Below are 20,875 nucleotides of genomic sequence, written 5' to 3'. Positions count from 1 at the left end.
ATTGCTTCTCTGATTACTCCATTGTCCCTTACGTACGTATGTAAAAAGGAGGTTTTATTAAACAGCTGCCGCCGTGACCACTCAGCATAATGACGCATAATGGACCACCTCTCCAGCGCTCCACTCACAGCTGCGATAAAAATAGTTTCGTCATACAGCGCGCCCGCAGAGGATATCGACCGGCGACTGAGGTAGGTACAGCCGCTCGACTCATTACTTGTTATCTTTATTACTCACATAAAACAAACTCTAAATATTGCTCGCAATTGTTCACTTCATATAGCATTTATAAGCACAACAAAACTTTCCGGTTGTAAAAAGCCGTAGGTATATAATAATTATTATTTTATTAAAATAGAACATCTACCTACAGTTCAACCCCATACTTAGACATAATTCTTTTTTTTTTCTATTTGGTACAATAAAGAGTAAATAAATACTTTTACGCTTCGGCGAGTCTAGCGCTCCATCAAATGTAAACTATCCCGAAGTCACATGACCCTATAGATCGCTAGCGACAAGATTATAGTACTTCCCTTTGATCAAAACAAAAGAGGATTACGAATACGGCAAAGGAAAGTACTGTCGAAGGAGATTGCTTGAGTAGTAGCGGATACATGTAGGGAGGATGTTTGCTGCAGTCTCTCTGGGTAGCGGCGAGCACATCCGGCTGTACTCCCGCTCCTTTGAGTGCGCTGTGTGTTCGACGATCACGGCTCAAATGCGAATCAGACCTACATGCGATTTTGTATAAATGTTAATTTTTGCATCAAGCTTATTTAATTGCAACTTAAAACTATAAAATAAAAGATTTATATTTATACTATAATAATAACTGAAAGGAGCAACTAGTAGGTAGCTCCTGTAACGGTCACGGAGCCAAATCACTCAACCGATTTAGCAGGCTTACGATTAGAACGTAACAATTATAATCTGTTTTGTTTAAGAAGTTGGCTCTCGTATTTAGTGTCAGCTGTAAATAAGTAAGCCAATGAAGCTATTTCGCCACGCTAAGCGTTAAATATATCACGTGCGTTGGGTGGACATGGTTCCGTCCGCCCTCGAGGGACTGTCGATCGAGCGATCTTTCCGTCGGGACGCGCCGTGTGCCGGCGGAGCCTGTCTTTCGCTGTCGCGATAAGCTCTCGATGTCTCGTTCGGACACGCACTTCTATGAGTTCCGTGAGCGGATTATCAGCGCAAATGTGGAGCAAACTATTTTATTATGTTGCCGTTTCATAATTTTTTTGGTTAAATTTTATTCCATGTTCAAAATTATGTACGTTTGTAAGGAAATATCAATAAATATGTTTTATTTTTTAAATATGCATACCTGTACCGCCCTATATCTGTAGACAGTCGTCAAACGTATTGAGTTGCACTAACAACTAATAACACTAATTACATATAATGGACATACATATTCTTCTTAATTCTGTATCTAGAATTAGCTGTACAGGCACGCGATGCGCAGGCTGAATGTTAGGAAAGTATTGCCGAACTCCGAGTCGTCTAGTATTTTTTTATTTGGGTGCGGCAAAGTGACCCTTCTGCACCTGATGGTATGTGGAGTGCGGTCCAATAAAATGTCGACAGACGAGACATGATTACCTCGACAGTCGACATAATTATGTTGACCCATTGCAACCGTATAAAACATTCAATATACATGTTCAGTAATTTATTAATATCCAGCATCTTGCCGAAGGTAAGAACAGATATCTTATCAGATATTTTAGTGTATTACTTATCTGGTGCGTATATATCGGATGCTACAAGAAGAACAAATATTGTTTCAGTCTTTTACTTTTGTATCGAAAAATCCTAGTGGAGTAGCAATTGTATAGAGCCACGCATCGTGAAGAAAATATTGTCGAAAGTCGATATCAATAGCTTCGTTCTTTCAGTTGATACAATAAAGCTGTTATTAGTGTATGCAGGCAGGCGGCGGCCGTGGGTTTGACTCACGCCTCTTCGCCACTCGAACTTGCAACAATATTTATCGGTCACGAATTACAAAAAATCTTTGAACTGAAAGAAAAATCGGTTTAGTTACGCCTCGTGTTAAATACAACAGCTGTATTGTGATGCGATTACTACGATTACAGTGGCGTAGTTACACCAGCGAGGCAGCCTAGTTTATTAATATGCATTTTAATTAAAATTTAAATAAGTGTAAAGGTACTAATATCATTTTTATTTCGTAGTATAGCGGAGTAGGCGAGCCAACTGTTCGAAAAAGTTAGTAATCTCTCGGCGTTACTCGGAGACGCCAGGGGACGCTCGAAGGCGCTTCGTACAGCCACATCGCAGCCGGAGAATACTTTTTCCACCATAAATCATACATTGTATAACTTAAAGATGCCCTGCCTTGCCCTTGACTGTTCGGACATAAATAATTTATTGAGGAAAATCCGTCGCATAATTGTTTATGTCGGCAACAAATCATTTATATCAGCAAACTCCCTTCTATCGCTTTGTTGTTGTAAACAGGGAACTTTGTGAAGATAATTAAGCGGCAGAAGTCTGTATTGTATTTTTTTTTATTAACATTAACGCAATTTAGTATATTACCCATTACAATTATTACAAAATTGACATTTAAAGTATCAGTGTGTCATTGAAATAATTCGTTTAACTAAAAAAATATTATGTAAACAGTTATGTTCATGCAAATGAGAAATGAGATCACTTGATGTAAAGTGACATCAACGGTCTACAAAACTTCTACAATGCCATAAAATTATCTGCGCCGACCTTACAATTGAAGGAAAGGAATAAGTACTAGCAAGAGAAGCGTTTTCTTTGTTTAGCCTCAAAATCTCAATACACTACAACGAGCTGTCGGTTCGTGCCGATCGAAATAATATGTACCGATAGCTATATATTTATCCAAAACAAGGCTCTACTATTGGAAAAAAAACCTTTTTTATGTATTTTAATAAAACCTAAATAAATATTATTAATATAAACCTAAACAGTTGGAGAGAGTAGTGACGTGCGGGGCTTTGGAGTCGTCGCTATCGGTGCGTATAAAGGGGTTGACTCGGCGCTGTTTGCTGAACGTGTGGCGGTTTGACCACCGCGAGGTCCACACGCTTGCAACGGTCTGTGGCACACTGATAGCTACATATTTACTGTTTTTATTTAAACTAAATAGTACTAAACTTAAGTATACTGGATAGGCAATGAAAGCATAATTTAACTTATTCTAATTTTATGTCATATTATAGAACGTATATCATCATTAACATATTTTGTAACCCAATCGCAGACGAAATAAATTGGATACAACATATTTTGTTGCTTTTCTGTTTGAAGTATAGTAAAACCAATAAAACCATTACAAGACTCAATATGTAATTAATTATGATTTTAAAAACATACTTTGATCGATTAGTGATGTATAAATACCGCGTCGCTGGCCCTGTGACGAGGCCATTATATTGTGTTCGCTGTTCAGAGAGCGTTCGACCGCTGTGAGCCGCGAGGCTTACACGGTGGACTTTAATGGAAACGGCGGGTTCATTTCGAGCTCGCTCCGGCGACGCGTCACGCGACGCGCGGCCGAGCGACAAAAGTCTCGCACTGTTGATTTAGCGCCGGTGCGGGATGAGTCACGTTCCCCGCACGCCCCGCACACCTCGCACACCATGCCGACCACGGCTGTGTCTTTGATTTATACTCTCTTTTTTACTGCTAATTGCCCATGACACACAAACATTCTTAAATTGTTTGCCACTCTTTCGTTTGTATTTCAAAAACACGTTCCAAATAATGTGTTGGTCGTTATTGAGTGTCGGAGAGAGCAGCGGGTGTCAGCGGACACGAGAGTATTGTTCGGGAGATGGAATGCTTTCACGCAGGTCGGTAATTAGTCGCCGCGCTGAGCCCGGACATTACGTCGATTGTTAAGCCTGTACACATGAATACTGGACAGCTACAATTGCCAGGTCACGAACTGGCATTGTGGCAAAATCAAGTAATTTATTAGTTTACTTTTATGGAAATGTCTATTTATGACTTTTGTACACATTGTTTCTTTTTAACCGACTTCAAAAAAAGGAGGAGATTATCAATTCGACATGATTTTTTTTTCCATTTTGTATGTTTGTTACCTCAGAACTCGCTCATTTATGAACAGATTTGGAAAATTATTTTTTTATTCGAAAGAATATCTCTTCAGATTGGTCCCATAATTTTTTTTTCAACATCGCTTCAGTAGTTTCGTTTTAAAACTAAAAAAACTAGAATAATTATGTCGTCCAAGAAGACGAAATCGCGAAATTAGCTTTCCTGTGTCATTTTTAGTTATGTTTTTGCATTGAGTTTTGAGTGTAGTTCTCATATACTTATACATATAGCATAACACCTTTCCCCCGTATCAGAGGTAGGCAGAGGCGTAACATTTCAGCGTGATAGTCGTACTGTGTGTGATACATATCAGTTGTATTTTTGGGTTGGGTTTAGTTGACTCTACTTCATACATACATACTATATGTATATAGCATCACTCCTTTTCCCCTTTTACGGGGTAGGCAGAGATGTAACACCACAGCGCGATAGTTGTACTATGATTGAAATATATCAGTTGTGCTTTTGCGTTAGGTTTGCTTGAATCTACTTCTTACATGCATATATATAGCATCACACTTTTTCCCCTTTTCAGGGGTAGGCAGAGGTGTTACACCACAGCGCGATAGTTGTACTGTGAGCCAAATATATCAGTTGTGTTTTTGCGTTAGGTTTGTTTAAATCTACTTCTTACAGACCTTTTCCCCTTTTCAGTGGTACTCAGAGGTGTAACTCCTCAGCGCGATAGTCGTATCGTGAGCGAAACACTCCTACGCCATCGAGACGGTCTATGTTTTACTAACACAAAAAAGTAAATAATAAAAATAATTTTAACAAAAAGTTAAACCGCCTTCAAAATAATTTCACATAACAGGTATATATTGGATACCAATTTTGGAGTCGGTGCCTAATTAAAATTGCTAGTTAAGCTAGTTAAATACATTAACGAATATACGAAAACAATGTGCTGCCAGCGTACAAAGTCACCAATTTAGATCGTCACCGGAGATGAAAACACCGCCGCTGCACAGCAAATGGAAGCTATTAAGGAAATATTTAAATTTGTGAACTGTACACTACCCAAATTCTTCCCCTGATACATATAGCTGGTCAAATGAGGGTGTATTACACTACCTGCCCCCAAAAAAGAGGAAAGAAAAAGATGAAACACCATACATGTGCTTGGTATTACATCTTTCACTGTGTATGTTTGTTAGTAGTAAACGCAAACCTACTCCTTTTTATTGATTTGAAAGAAATTTTGCTCATAGATGGACTATGCAACAAACATAGATTAACTAGCAATTTTAATTAGGCACCGACTCGAAAATTGGTATGCAATATATACCAGTTATGTGAAATTATTTTTTGGTTTTTAGTGGTTTTTGAAGGCGGTTTAATTTTTTGTTAAAATTATTTTTATTAAGCATACATTTCATATTTATTTTATTTATAGAAATAGTCTAGCCTTTGTCTCCGAAGGGGTAGGCAGGGGGGGCAACTTTTGCCCTCACTGATGTGACGCAATGTGTATTCCTACGATGTGATAAAGTGCGAGCCTATCGCCATATTAGGTCCAAATTTCAGACTCCAGGCTGATACTAAATTGAACAACCGAATATCACATGTTTTATTTATTGTTGACGAAAATCGCCAAATGGCGCATTTCCCTTAACTCCTTGGTAAACACAACATCTTTTACAAAACACGTGAAGGCAATCGAACCTCGTATCAATTAGTTCGATATCACGTACTAGTAGTTAGCACTTGCCCTGATAGCACTGTTTATGCGAGCTACTTGTGTATCAAACGCTTTACCGCCGGTACAGTCTCTGCGCGGAGGACGCTAGAGCTGTCACTCACACCCGGCACATCGTGATAAACGATCTCATTACGGATTGTACTACTGAGCAAATACAAGCTTTTTTTGGAAATGAGTGCCAGAGCGTTACTAGTTTAACACTTTGAATGAATCACTTCGTACTGGTGATAAAATTGACTTACATAAATCCTACCTTTAATAACCGACTATGTCTGAAGCTACTCTTCTTGCATACAGTAATATATTCGGATACCGTTACAATTTTTCATTGATATGCTTTACTTTCCGCTTCCTCATAATCGGATTTTTATATAAAGTAAGAAAAAAGCTTCTTGCAAATTGTAACATGCATTTAAAATACTTGCACTATGTGACGTCGGGATTACAATAAAATGGAACTCTTATATAAATTAAACTAAGCACGAAATTCATAGACCCTTATTCTTAAAATAAGACATCTCATGCCCCTCGTTCAATATCTAAAAAACTTAATTTCACTAGGTATCTATATCAGTTGTTTGCGGCGACGCTAGCAAGAATATTTTTTTTATACGTGCCCAGTATATACGTCACTGCACATGATGGTAAGTGGTGTGGTGCAGTGGCGAAGGGTGAAATTTTTCAAAAGGTAACCCGGTGTAAAAAAAATTGGCGTCAGTTAAGATATCGGGGGCAATTTATTGGAAAACAAAAACGAAGACAACGAATTAGTCTTGAATCTAAATCGACAAACATTGACATGCCTACTAAATTACCTATTATGCGTAAATAATTGAAACATCCATAAAATCGAACAATAAACGTAGATAATTCTCCTTCCATTAATCACAAATATAAGTACCTACGTATTAATTTGTTATAACAGCAAACAAAAGTAAGTATTCAAATTAAAACCACACTACGTACCTATGATTATCTATTTATTTTCAAAATAAATTATAAGTAAATGTAATTTCTCCTTATAGAAATAGTTATCACGATCGCCAGACAGACCAACAGTTTAAATGCACCTACATGTTAAACTTATATAATTATCAATTTAAATAATCAAGAAAGGTTATTCGTTAATTTTTGCTACGTGGTGATATTTTAAATTCAGTAACATATATTTATTTTTTTCTAACAAACATTTTGTGTCTGAAATCAAAAACTTTCAGATCTACTTCAAATATTTAACCATCTAAATACTAATATGTGAATTCACATACTAATAATATACTTACGTAAAGGTAGACATTAACGGATCACAAAGTAGTTAGTTATTTCCATTATAATACACTTTTATTTGTAGTTTCTAAATAAACAAAGCGCTGGTAACTAAATATCACAGAACTATCAAAAAATAAAATGAATATGACAATTTACAAACACCGCAACTTGGTAGCATAATAAATTATGACGTTAGAAGGACGTAAAAAGCGACAACTATACAAAGTCGGTTAACGTGAAGCCGAACTAGCTCGGGTTACCTTTGCCCATATCTTCTGCGCGTTTTCGACAAAAACTGGCATAGAAAGTCATAGAAAGTGCTGCCATCTATATTAAAAAACATGCTACAACATTAAGCCGCTTGACAGCGGGTTACCTTGCGCCTGTGGCGTCACAATTTCACTTTGGTAACGGAATTTCTGGGGAACTAAATACAAGGTGCGCCATCTAATGTTATTAATAAATAATCGCTATCGATTAAATTTAATAAACATCGGGCTAATGGCCGATAGATGTCATTATTAAGTTATCATTAATTAATAATTTAAGCTATTATAATTATTGTTCATTGTCTGATATGTTTTAAATTTAAATTTACCTATTAAATATATTGTTTAGTATCACCAAAAAACTAAAAGGGAAGCCGGTGGGAATCGGCTTGTATGGACGCTTCGCCACTGGTGTGGTGTCCAATAGAATGTAGACTGACGAGAGATTATTGCCCCTCGGCAATCGACACAATTATGCCGGCCTGTTAGAACCCAATATACGCATGCCGATCCAGGAACGCGACATATTTACGTAAGTCACTATGGCGTGTTCAAACACCATCTGTTCGGTAGGTGCTATCCGTTTTTAATCAATTAATAATTATTAAAAGTTATATGAAATCATATTCCAATAAAAAGGTTTGTAAGGCGAGCAAACGTTAGTAAATTGCTAAAAACTGCTGGCCGCGCTGTAACACGGAATAGATAAAAGATTAACAGCGGTGATGGAGGCCGCGGGTCACTCCTCCCTTCTCTCCCCTCACCACCCCGGTACACTATACTCTCATCTGACCAAACAATGGTTCTAAATTAAAAAGTGTTATACTTTCAATGAAATGAGGAATAAATTGTGTCGCGCGGGGCTGGGAGTGAGACTCGGACTGTTGTCCTAAAATATAACGGAAACAGACCATTTTGGGGCAGAAGCTCGGTATAAAATATCAAAATTCAAGGGACGAATTTATTAACGTACTCTTCAGTACGACTCTTTAGCATAATAGCATTACTGATTACATTATTATAACGATGACGTTATTATTTAAAATATAAAGATATCATTTTAATAAAAAACTAGATGTGAGTTAAGGAATAACACAAAGCTATACATTTTATTAACATCTGGCTTAATGTATGCCCTCTGTTTTTATTAGAGTATTTCTCAAAATAAACGTACGTTTCGAATTGAGTTTGGCTTAATTTATATTCATTCTATATTTTAGTAAAATGTGTACTGCGCTGCCTAAGTATTGGAGTGGAAAGGCAGGTAAAGAGAAGAGACTTTGGCATACTTTACCAACTTTATGTTGGAAAGGAAGTTCACAATAACCGCGCCAATTACTTTTGAAGTTTACGCGTTATTTGTTCCGACGTAAAATTGACTTCCATCGCCACACTCGGCTCGAAACACTTAACACAATATTGCATCATCCGCCAACCTTAATACAAAGAATCGCAAGTGATACTAATCCTTTTTTTTAGTTTTATAAGTAAATATATAAGATATTCTTAATTTCATATCTGTAGCATTAACAAACTTTACGATAGTTTTAGACGTTCTTTACCGTGTGCTGTCCGCAGTGTATACAACTATTTCTATGGTCCCTTTCAAAATGAACATCGTTACGTATACAAAGCAGTAACTAGTTCAGTAACAACACTGTAGTTGAGCGTAAATAACATTATGTTTATAAAACATATTATAAGGAGTTACTTTAAGTAATTTTATCTCATTGATAGGCGCTAAATCGTGAGCCGAAGTATTAAATTATTAGGTAACTTATATTCGGGTAGTGCACAAGAAATCGCGGGGAGAAAACAGTAAGTAATTTGTCAAGTGATATTTGTATCAATGACAGTATTTGATACAACTCATGAATACCAACAAATGGTGTCACCGCCTCGAGGTATCGAGACGATTACTATTCTTTGCGTACTGATCCTAATACTGAGCAGCGTACTCATTCCTGTGGCATCGTGTATGCATGAGAGGTGCAGAGAGGTATTTAGCTCCCGTTTTGACTCTCTCCTAATGATGTGCCAACTCGAAATAAACACAAATCGAGCTAAGTCGAGTTGAAATTCACGTAACTTAAGTTCAACTCGAGTTAAGTAACTCGAGTTAACTGGGTAAAATTAAACTGAGTAATGATTTGTTTTGGGTTATTTTCACAAATGTAATGACTCACCAATAAAAAAGGAATTTATTTATTCATCATGTATTTATGTTTTATATTAAGATTAAATCTTCGTAACATAAATAAAGTAAGTATTTAAACTGGGGTTAAAGAGAATTCAACTCGAGTTGACTCGATCTAAACCCAACTCGAGTTAACTCGAGTTGACACATTTATACTCTCTCCTACCATAGTAATATAGTTACCTAATTCTATACGACAATTTTTTTCCGCTAATAAAAACACGAACACAAAAAGTTTAAACCACTTTTCGCCGTTATAGTTAAATATGTATTTTGTTCATGTCACCGTCAGCGGCCAGACAAAACCCGAGAACGGCAATAAATCATGTTTATGCTAAATTATTCCATTCTGTTTCTTTTTGAGAAATTTATTGGAACTTAAGTTGGCGAAGATTTATATTGTAGCGACGACCCGTGTCTCGTCCCCCGAGCCGCCCCGGACCGAGTCGACGCGTCACAGGCAAGTTTTTTATCAGATTTTCATCCCGAATACCTCAACCTCGAAATAAAACTTTTTTAATTTATTCTAGAGAAAAAAATGGGTTTATCTAGAGGCGATTCAATTTGACAGCGCGATTGATTCTTCTTAATTAGTAATTAATTAAAAATATTTGCGGAAATTTCCAGTCATCTAATCACCGGACACGCGTCTGAATTAATTAACAAACGAAATCTTTAATTCTTTTAGTTTGTAGATTTATTCGGAGTAGCGTGGTGGATATTTTTATCAAAGATTCTATATTTTTTAGGTTTATGTTAGTGGAAAAAGAAACTTCACGAACTTATCTTTCAAGCAGTCCGAAATTACCTACAAAAATGTACAAAGCTTCCATAAAATTTGGGACTAAAAAATATGGACTGTATTAAATATAAAACGATAAATTTCGTAAACTAGTCGTATGCCATTAGGTTTAAAAATGCTGCAGATAAACACAAAAGCGGGTCGCGGCTAATGCACTACGTAAATATAGATTGCATAGCTCTCTTTGATTCCATGCATGTTTAGATAGTTTTTGTGAGCGAAAACTTCAGATCAAAATAATATATGCCTAACAATTAATGTCAAGTTATATCAGTTCTGTGTTACATTGGTTCACTGCAGGGCATGGTCTATTTAGAGTTAGGGCTTTTATCCCTCACACTGCCCTAATACTGATATCACAACCACACTTTCGACATCAAACTAGAAACGTCTATTGTAGCACTTCCCTTAAAAAATTCTTTATTTTTATATGCGTTATCTTTCATAGTTAGTATGCACGCAGACAAATCCGTGGAATCCTGGCTAGCTTTTCGACACTATTACCTAAATTACATCTAGACACATAGAAGACCAACAACCAACAAAGAGCAGTACATATCGTGGCGTCAACCCGCCCGGGTGCAGTCTGCATCAATCCACTCGCAATACTAATGCATTTTACGTCGCCGAGATCAATCACACGCTGCTCCGACCGCTTTCTGTTTCGCTGGTTACAAACACTAGAAATGCATTGCGGTGACGTCACCAGAATAAACGGATATTTGTTGAGATGTTCGTCCATGCTATCACTTGACGTTATTTTTATTTTTTAGTAAAGGTAAAAGCAAGATAAATATTACCTACATTGATATATTATATAAAACAAAACTCTCCAATGATAATTTTCGACAAGTTGCCCTTGAACTTTAACATTGATTTGTCGTGTACCACTGTAAATATGTCTAAAGGAATGCTGGCACAAAACTTTTTTGCTTGGTATTTACTAGAAACTTTCTAGTCGTAGTTTGATGACAGTACATTATTCGATGTTCATAATATGTTTGTACATGATTATTTATAGGTGGAGATGTATAATTAGCAAATTATATTAATCATAATAATAATAATATCAGCCCTGTATTATATACTTGCCCACTGCCGAGCACGGGCCTCCTCTACTACTGAGAGAGATTAGGCCTTAGTCCACAACGCTGGCTTAGTGCGGATTGGTAGACTTCACACACCTTCGAAATTCCTATAGTGAACTTCTCAGATGTGCAGGTTTCCTCATGATGTTTTCCTTCACCGTTAAAGCGAACGATAAATTCACAAAGAATACACACATGATTTTTAGAAAAGTCAGAGGTGTGTGCCCTTGGGATTTGAACCTGCAGACATTCGTCATGGTAGTCCGTTCCACACTCAACTAGGCTATCGCCGCTTTTTATAATTATATTATTATAACATAATATTATATTATTATATTATACTAGATAATATTGTTATTATTCTGTAGGTAAGCATTCCGACAAGTAATAAAAAATAAACTAACTGCTCCTACGGGGCGCCTAGTATTGACTGGTCTAAATGTTTGGTGGTTGCTCATAAACTCAGCACATATTATGGCGTCATTGAAAACCTAGGTAATATCCTGGTCTACTAGTCTAATATTTTCTTTTCAATTTAATGGAGAGGCATTAAACAAATGACTTGATAGCTGCACGATATTAAATAGTTTAAAAAGGAGCCCGGTGGGCACGTTACTGGGCCGCGCGTTTCAAGTGTCCCGCGCTATAAGTGGCACACAGTCACACATCAATCAGAGCAATTAGTCGCGGCTAGCGGCGAGCGATACTCCACTCCAGTTAGTTGTATACTCGTTTGAGGTCGGTGGTCGGCTGGCCTTGCGTCTCGTTCATTTATATTAAACCTTTCATATGATTGCCTACCATACAGGATCTAAATTCTGTACTATTTTATGATAGTTAATTCAGGGGGGTTTGTAGTGCAATTTTATTTTATACAATAATATCCACTATATATCTTTAATGTATTTAAAACCGAAAAAACAAGCGTATTGAGATGGATTCTCGCATAGGACATAATTACGAATGTAATGAATATGTTGCAATCAGCATACTAAATACTTCCTCCTTATAAAATTAAATCTGTATATCTTCAGTGTGCGCTATCGTCAGTTCACACGCCTGTTGGAGGCGATAGAGATGTTCGGTGAGGCGGAATGACCCACATGCAGCCACGAGGCTAGCGAGGTCGCAGCCCGCGTGGCGTGGACGTGGTGCATACGTGGCGTGGAAGTGGCGCACTCCACGTGGCCGCAATTCCACGCATCCTTTTGTCATAGGAACAGTTAAATACGCCGTGAAATGATACGCCGACAAAGCGATAGCTGCGAGTGTCGAGGAGGCCATTGTTCTCGGTGCTATTATGACGCGCACACGCTGACGGCGCGGGATCTTTTCCCTTAAGCATTTTGTAATCGCAACGATGTTAATTATTATAGGAATGTATAAGATTATACAGTATAATATTTTATTAATTTTGCAATGGAACGTTAAAAGTCATTTTATTTTAAAGTTTCATTTTCATCACCCACAATCACTTTGAACCGCATTTAAATCTATAGGTATCGTACAATTTGTGAAAATAATATGAGCCCTATATTAAACAGCTCCACGACTAAGCTTGAACAACTTTTCGATCGAGAGGGATTTAAAATTTCGTCTATCACATTCGGGTATTGCAAGTTGTTAGATTTCACCAATTTCCGATATGCGTATAATAAAAATAAAAGAAAATATATCAGTTGAATTCACAGGTCCTAAGTTAAGTCAAGAATAAGACGCCATTTCAAATACTGTGTGTAAACGTGCGATTTCCTCCGCCAACGCCACGGAGCCGCTGCGAGACGTCGCGAGACGCCGCCCTGCTTTTAACACAGCATAATATTTTAAAGTGTTCCCTTTAGAGAAAAGCTTTTATAGTAACCTCATATTTTGCAAGTATGATTTAGCTAATAGATTATTTATCACACTGGCTCGATGTAACTTCACTGCAGGATTTTTTTTAAATTATTACTCGGTACCACAAGTTATATAGAAATCTTTTTATAGGGAAATTAAATAGGTATCTTATAGAGCACTAACGCCGTTAATATTCTTGATGCAATTTTATTAATTTTATTCACATTATGATTACAGCAAAACTTATATATTATTACATTTGGTTATAACAAAAAGCAAATATTATCTGAAATTGTAGTAAACTAGCAGCTCGCACTGGGTTCAACGGTGGTTTTATATGTAACTCACTCCACGTACATACGTAGATGTCGGTACTAATAAGAACCGATAATAATTATCTATACCACAACATCTTAAAATGACATTAAATCAATTACATCGAAAGCTATAAGTGTTTTAATAAATGATAACTCTATTGCAAGACTTTAGGAACGCATCTTGGAAATATTATGATCCTGCTCAGTTCCGAGTGCGTAATAAACACTAAACTTAGTTCAGGCGTAGCAAACTTCGTAGTACACTTGTCTACGCCGTAGCACTGAACAGCGCAAATTGGAATACTGTAGTATACATATTTTCACATGCAAACAATTCACGCAGATATATCAATTACAATTATTCTACTGAAGTAACAATACGAATACGTATGTACTCACAATAATGTTTGTATCTATTTGAGTGTAGCATCCACTAAACATAAATAGTGACGCAGCGATGTCGTATTGTTTTCTTTTTTACTGCGGCAAATAAACAGTTTGCAAGTACGTAGTGAGCAAAGCACGGATTTTATTGCTTCTATTATTTTACACAATATTTGACGCGAATCGGCGTATCTGAAATGTTAAGTTATACAAAGTGCTGATAATACAGCTCATACACAATAATTCGTGTGGATTCCAGGTGTTCTTGGATGTTAGTACCTGGTGTATTTTTTAAGTGTAAGTCTTCAGTGTGTAGAATTAAGTATAAATTTATACATAAATAAACGATAAACAGTTCATATAAACGAAGAGGTGTTAACATCTATTATTCGTCAATCTTATCCCTTATTATATTAATGTCGCATCTACATGAATGTATTGAATAAAGTTTAGTTGGTTGAAATATTCTAGAAACAGCCACGCGTCACAAGCCTTGCCAACTTCTCATCAGCATTAGACCTAATTTAGTTATTCAAACTAGAAATCTAGCTAAATGCAAATGAGTTTCGCGGAGCGGTTTACATTCATAATACAGATGTAGAGACAAAATCCACAAAGGTATCTCGCTGAGCGTCACACAACTGGGTGAGTCTTTTTATAGCCTTCAAAGACTTGACGCGCAACCGGATGAGTAATTAGCCTCACTGAGAAACATTACCAATTCTAGGGTCACCTCCCAAATGTAGTGAAAGGCTGAACACATTCCACAAAGCTTATGGTAGAACCAAAGGTCAGAGACAAAAAACATGCTTTATGTAAAAGCTAACTTGTCCGTCACCGAAGATATTCATAGAGAATCCAAAAATTGACCCTCGGCCCACGGTGCGACACGGGCCCCGCGCGGCTGTGGTGAGACCTCTATCCTCATTACGCACTGACCTTTACCAAGCGAGCGTGCGGGCTTAGACTTTTTATCCTTTTTATTTATATTTTAAATCTTTCCACTCGGTGGACTCAATATGTGTTGCGATATTGCGCGTGATTTTACTGATTTACATTCAGAGTGAGCATTCAGCTAATGGATTATAATCAGTAATCACTGTGGCTACCTATAAACAGTAATTAATTACATCACTTTCATCTACCTTAAGCTTCTATCTGTACGTGGCATTGCCTTGCAGACTGTGCTCTAACGTGGGCACAATGGCATGAAGTGTGGATGGATTATGGAAGCTGATCTCTTGTTTGTGCGGCGAGATGGGAAAGTCCCTTACATAATACATAATACTGAACGCTTTGACTTCTCATAAATAATAACAACACAACCTGGAACTTGCGAGTTTTTCTCAAGCGCTGCACTCGTTTTATTTAACTTTTTTACTTCAGCATTGTGTAAATTGTAAAAGAAAAGTGTGGTTCATGATACGATTTCTAAACGGATTAGAATCTTTGTACTGTATGGCTGTAAGTTAGCTCTGTCTGAAAGAACCTCTGTAACAAGAGTTACTACTTACTATTTCCTTATTGAGTAAATACATAAGCGTATGCATACCTTTTAAGAACAACTAATAAACTACAAAAATTAAACACTCTAGCGGATCCAATATATGGCGTTACTATACTCAAACAGACAGCTGAACCAATAAGTAAGCGCAGAGAGTTACAATCCGCGAGAGATCCGCACGCGAGCTCGCACACGCCGCGCCGTGTGTTTTATATGCACTTCACGTTGAGTAGTTTCCTTGTAGTTAGTTCGCGTTTAAAGTTATGATGCGCGAAAGGTGTAAAATAAAAGATATGCGAGGTAGTCAAGTATTAACTTTTTAATTATACTATGGGATACCTTTACATACTAGCTTGAGTTTAGTTTATAGTGTATTTACACGAAAACAGTGAGCGTCAGTTAGGGTTAGTCCAGTAGAAATACCTATATATATTATCCCTCCCTCTATGTCTTAAAGTTAAAATATGTCGGTAAATAAAGCATTCTACTAACATATTTTTAACGAGATTAAGTTGAAGGTTCACGTAGCCTTACATTTTCTAAGTCCTCCACTGCGTCTGTCTGTCAGTCTGAATGCAATAAATTGAAAACTACCGCACGGATTTCTATAACATTTGGTATGGAGGTAGTCTCAGAACCGGAGAAGGACAGAGGCTGCTTTTTACCGCTTGAAAATATATAGCGATTATTTTCCCGCAAAAACCCTTTTACGTAGGCAAGTTCGTAAGTAAAAGGTAGTTTAAATATAACAGCGTAACTACTGCTTTACATCGTATTTCTACAAAGCAATGGTTGTTGGCTCCTTTTCCCAAACTTAGTACGTAGAACAAGACAATAGTACTAACTCGTCCTGACTGACTCTCTCGTACGGTAGACAAGACAATAATTTACAATTTTAAAATCATTCTAACCCACTTGGCCTGTGCACTGTGTAGTGTCTCCACAAAGCCTCCACCTGTAAATAGAGCGGCTCTGAGGTCTCTGTCGCCGATGGATACACTTTCGACGAGTACGATTAATCCATTACAGTCGATGCGGTCTCGACAAACATCGGCGCCACAGCATCTCCCACACAGAAGGATCGATTCACGCGATAACTAAGACAATAGCTTTGATGCACTAATTTTAAGACACGTGTATATTTTATTTTTATTAGAGGATTAAAAAATATCGTAACAATCACACCAGCGATGTGATGTGTGCGTCAGAGTGCCTCGTGTTGATTTTAATTTATATCTACGACTTGTATGTAGCTTAATGTAGGATATCTGCGACTGTTGGATTCATATATTACCCTATATAAAAATATGATACGACCATTACGTGTGTAATATTTCAAAGATGGGATAAATGGACCCCACCACTGTTGTTCAGGGCATGAAAAGCGCTTAGCACCTCGGTGGAGCGGTGTTTGGAGGTTTATCGCGCGGCACTATTAATCACCGCGTAACGTGCAAGTCACCTCTCGACCATCAGTAAAGATAGTAAACGACGTACAGGCGACCTCGTTGCGAAATGGAGCAGTTCGATACTATGCCTACAAATTGGTTTAACAATTAGAATGATATTAATTACAAAACATATATCAATGCTTCGTCAGTTTACTACTGGGTTTAATACCATATTCATTCAATCATGTCGATTTTTGGATACGGATACTACAATACAATATGTGACACTTCGTAACAGTAGCAACACCTTTAGGCGGTAAGTCTCTTGTCTGCAAATCTGTTTAGATAGGTCACGTCAGTTTGTACATTTCTGCTGACAAGTAGCAGTGTGCAATGATGATTATAACAAAGTACAGTGTGCGGAGCAACAATATCTAATTTCTCAGGATTTCAGTAATCGGCTAACTTTATAAATAAAAAAACTATTGTCATCCGTAATTAGTAGCTGAAAGTCGTGGTTAATTCTATGCGTCATCGGATCTGTACAGGTGTTGTTGCGTCATGTGCCTAGTTACCGGTAGGACGGGCGTCGGAGCTCGAGTGCACTGAGAGACAGCGTGGAGTGCGGAACACTCTGCAAACGAGCTCGAATGAGTTTCCTCACCACACACACCGCCACACACCGCCACACGATGCTACAAACTGCTCCAACAACCCGCGCACCTGTAAGACTGCGGTCACTGAAGCAGAATCATTTGAAGTGGATTGTATCAAGTGTGATAGACGTGTCGTCATGTTAAGCATGAATGATACAATTAAAGTTCTAATACTGATAAATTTTTAAAAGAAATTTGTTCGCCACCCATGAGTACTTTAGCGTGGTAAATGTGTACGCTTTGTATAAATAGACAAACTTTACTTATTCCAGCGAGTAGCGACCGTCGAGTGAAGCGTCATCTTTCGTACATTATATTTATAAGCATATTTTTAGTTTATACTACCAGGTACTTAGTAGTAATTTCATCGGGCCATGAAAACCAAATGTCATATCTCACCTCTATTTCAGGGGAAACAAGTTCCCACATGTATGTAGATACGACTGTTTGATTGAACCCAACGAGCGGCGCGACCTTGGAAGCGCACTCACAACTTTCATTAAATGTATGAACTAATTCAATACTTTTTCATGCCGACGTCTTCTGCAAGTTGAATTTCCCTACAGCGGGTTACGTCTTGTTTACATTAAGTGGGTCGACTCAGAATATATTATGAAAAGATTGTATATTTAGATTGCATGCTCTATTTCGCTTTTTATTTTTACTATGAAAAGAGAAAATTGCTTATTCTTTGAAAGCTTTTATAATATTAACCGTGCGTTAGTGTTAAACACTAACGCACGGTTAATATTATAAAAGCGTCCAAAGAATAGTGGATTACTTTCAGGAAATATTATAAATATTTATGCTGCCGGCCGTAGGTATATTATACGAAGGTGTATAATAATTGTGCAACTGCTGCGTCCACTAGTTGACTAGGTTAATCTCCATTTCAATTTTCCTACTTAACCATCGAAATTTTAACCTCACTAGTTTCATTAATGTTCGTAATTGAAGGTAAGTTTTTATAAACATTTTTTTAACAAGGTATGATCAATAATACCGTTTGCAAACAACGATAACAAATATCAAGTAAAGTATGTTTTTATTTACCCTTCAAATGAATCTTCAATATAGGTACAGAATGCGATCGCGGAAAATATGAAATATATACAAACAGCGGGGCACGAGCCGCCGAGCATCTCGAGCGTTATGAGATAAGGGAAAACCAATTTAGAACACGAAGCAGCGCTCCGCGACTCCGGCGACGTTACAACAGAGGAAGTCAACTCACTCAGCGACCGGTCGCGCACAAACAAACCAATAGTTTCTTACAAACTGTCGTTAAAAGGAACATAAATTATGTCGACTGGCGAGGGATATCATTACTCGTCCGATGACAAGTCTATCGGGACTCCACTCCGCTTACCATCAGGAGCAGTGGGGGCACGTTGTCATGTTCGTATAAAAAGTGTTTATTTCGTAACATTCTTGTTTACATCAAATGTTACTATAATTAGGGAGAACCGTAGAGCTATCAATATAGGTGAATCCGTCATTACAGTTCAATGGGATAATGACTCTGATACTCGCCTGGTAGCTAGTACTTCGCCTGTATGTAAACAATTATTTACGCCACTCGGTACCTTTAGTTTCAGTCCATTGCACTGAACTGAATTGTAATGTTGAGACAAGTTTCATAATACGCAGCCGTGAGAGTAAATCGGCAAAACAGTCATATCTACCAAAACGGTAGCCTACACACGATCTACCCACCTAGACCTATTTACTTAACATTATTTTTGACCCTTGGTTGACTCGGAACTAAAATGTAATTAATCCCAATAAACGGTTCCAATACAGCTCATTTGGTGTGATAAATTAACTACTGCGCAATATTTGTCGCTCAACTGTCATTAAAACTGATCGATCGATGGGTCGGGCGACGGGTACCTGACAGAATCGTCACGGGCAATAAGGTCCATCTAGATAATTAAACCTCTCGATACATTTCCGTGCAGAGTCCGGACAGTCGCAGGTGCCGGCCGATTGCTCTTTATTAGTAATGAGATAACGTATCATTCAACTCGTCATGATTGCGCAGATTTGGTCTGTAAATACCACATTGAGTTAGCGTGTGCACTCACGTGTATAACCGACTCTACTGTTCTATCAGTGAGTCAGCCACTGTTCATATAATTGATCCGGCCCTGTGTCTGCCCGGACCGTACTGTAGGAGGCTGAAACTAGGAAATGTCCAACTCTAAGAACAAATTGACAAGTTATCTCTTAATGTTGATTTTAATGTAATTAGACGCGACTGCTTTTCAGTCTTGAGCTCATCTCGTAAGTAATGGCTCGCGAACTCTCTGCCGATTGTAAGTAATAGCTAATACAAACTGTTAATACTAAGTTGGTACATACATAACTTAGACATGTAGACGATAAAAAAAGAACACAATTTATAGCGTAGTAAAGATAAGCATCGTTTGTATTATGTTATTTCGGTACTTAATAAAATTCTAAGCACTGATTGTCAACGTTTAACTTAAAGCGACGATTCTAAAAATATAATGCATATTTGTACGTAATGCAGATAAACATAAAAAAAAGGATTTTTGGAAATCATCCTCTAAACGTACGCGACCGGCTAAAAATAAATTGCACTTAAATTTTCAAGATATTTTTTGATCTTATGTCTTTGATCATAAAAGACATCACATAAAGCAGATAACACAAATAACAACAGTAATAAATCGGCGGACAATGGGCGCGCGGCAGCCGACTGGCGCGGGGCCAGTCGATGTTTTATTCTTTTATCCTGGTGCGATCATTACACCTAGCGGAGAGTTCGGGGCGGTGCAAATGAATTACAGGAAAAGAAGTGTGGAAGGTATTGTGGATGTTGATAGGTGGTCACCTGGCAAAATTCAAATTGAACAAAGGTAATATGAGACCTGCACATCTTTAGGATTTCCCGGCGGATCTCACTGGGTCAAAATCAGCTGATCCCGGGATGAAACTCGGAGCGAAGACAAATTTTTCAGCAATCGTGTGGCCCGACGTTTACTCGTAAGTCAAGTGAACTTTAAGAAAATCTGCTTTGATAGCAACAGGGCGCCGCTTGAAAAAAGAAACAATGGTGGCTGTCCTATTGTTCGTCGACTGCGGAGTTAATTAAGTGATTAGTTTGTCGCGAGAAATGTTAGGATAACACATCAGCTGAGCCAGTTATCTGCTTCAATAGAAACTGGAGAACCCATTACGGATAATCGTGCGTGTGTTTACTATACCCCAACCGGGAAATTAAAAAACCACGTCTAGTTAGCAAATATAGAGTTAATTTCTTCTATTGGTAACGATAAGTTTAAAAAAAGATTAAAAAT

General features: G+C 37.6%; 1 protein-coding gene across 1 annotated transcript in view; it reads right to left on the bottom strand.

Moving 5' to 3' along the window:
* The window catches only part of LOC115442931, a 101,308-nt gene that overhangs the window by 29,966 nt on the left and 50,467 nt on the right, over positions 1-20,875 (bottom strand). The window lies entirely within an intron of this gene.

The sequence above is a fragment of the Manduca sexta genome, chromosome 14, assembly GCF_014839805.1.
Source record: "Manduca sexta isolate Smith_Timp_Sample1 chromosome 14, JHU_Msex_v1.0, whole genome shotgun sequence".
NCBI lineage: Eukaryota > Metazoa > Arthropoda > Insecta > Lepidoptera > Sphingidae > Manduca > Manduca sexta.
The sequence above is the reverse complement of the archived record's forward strand: the minus strand, read 5'-3'. Positions and strand labels throughout refer to the sequence as shown.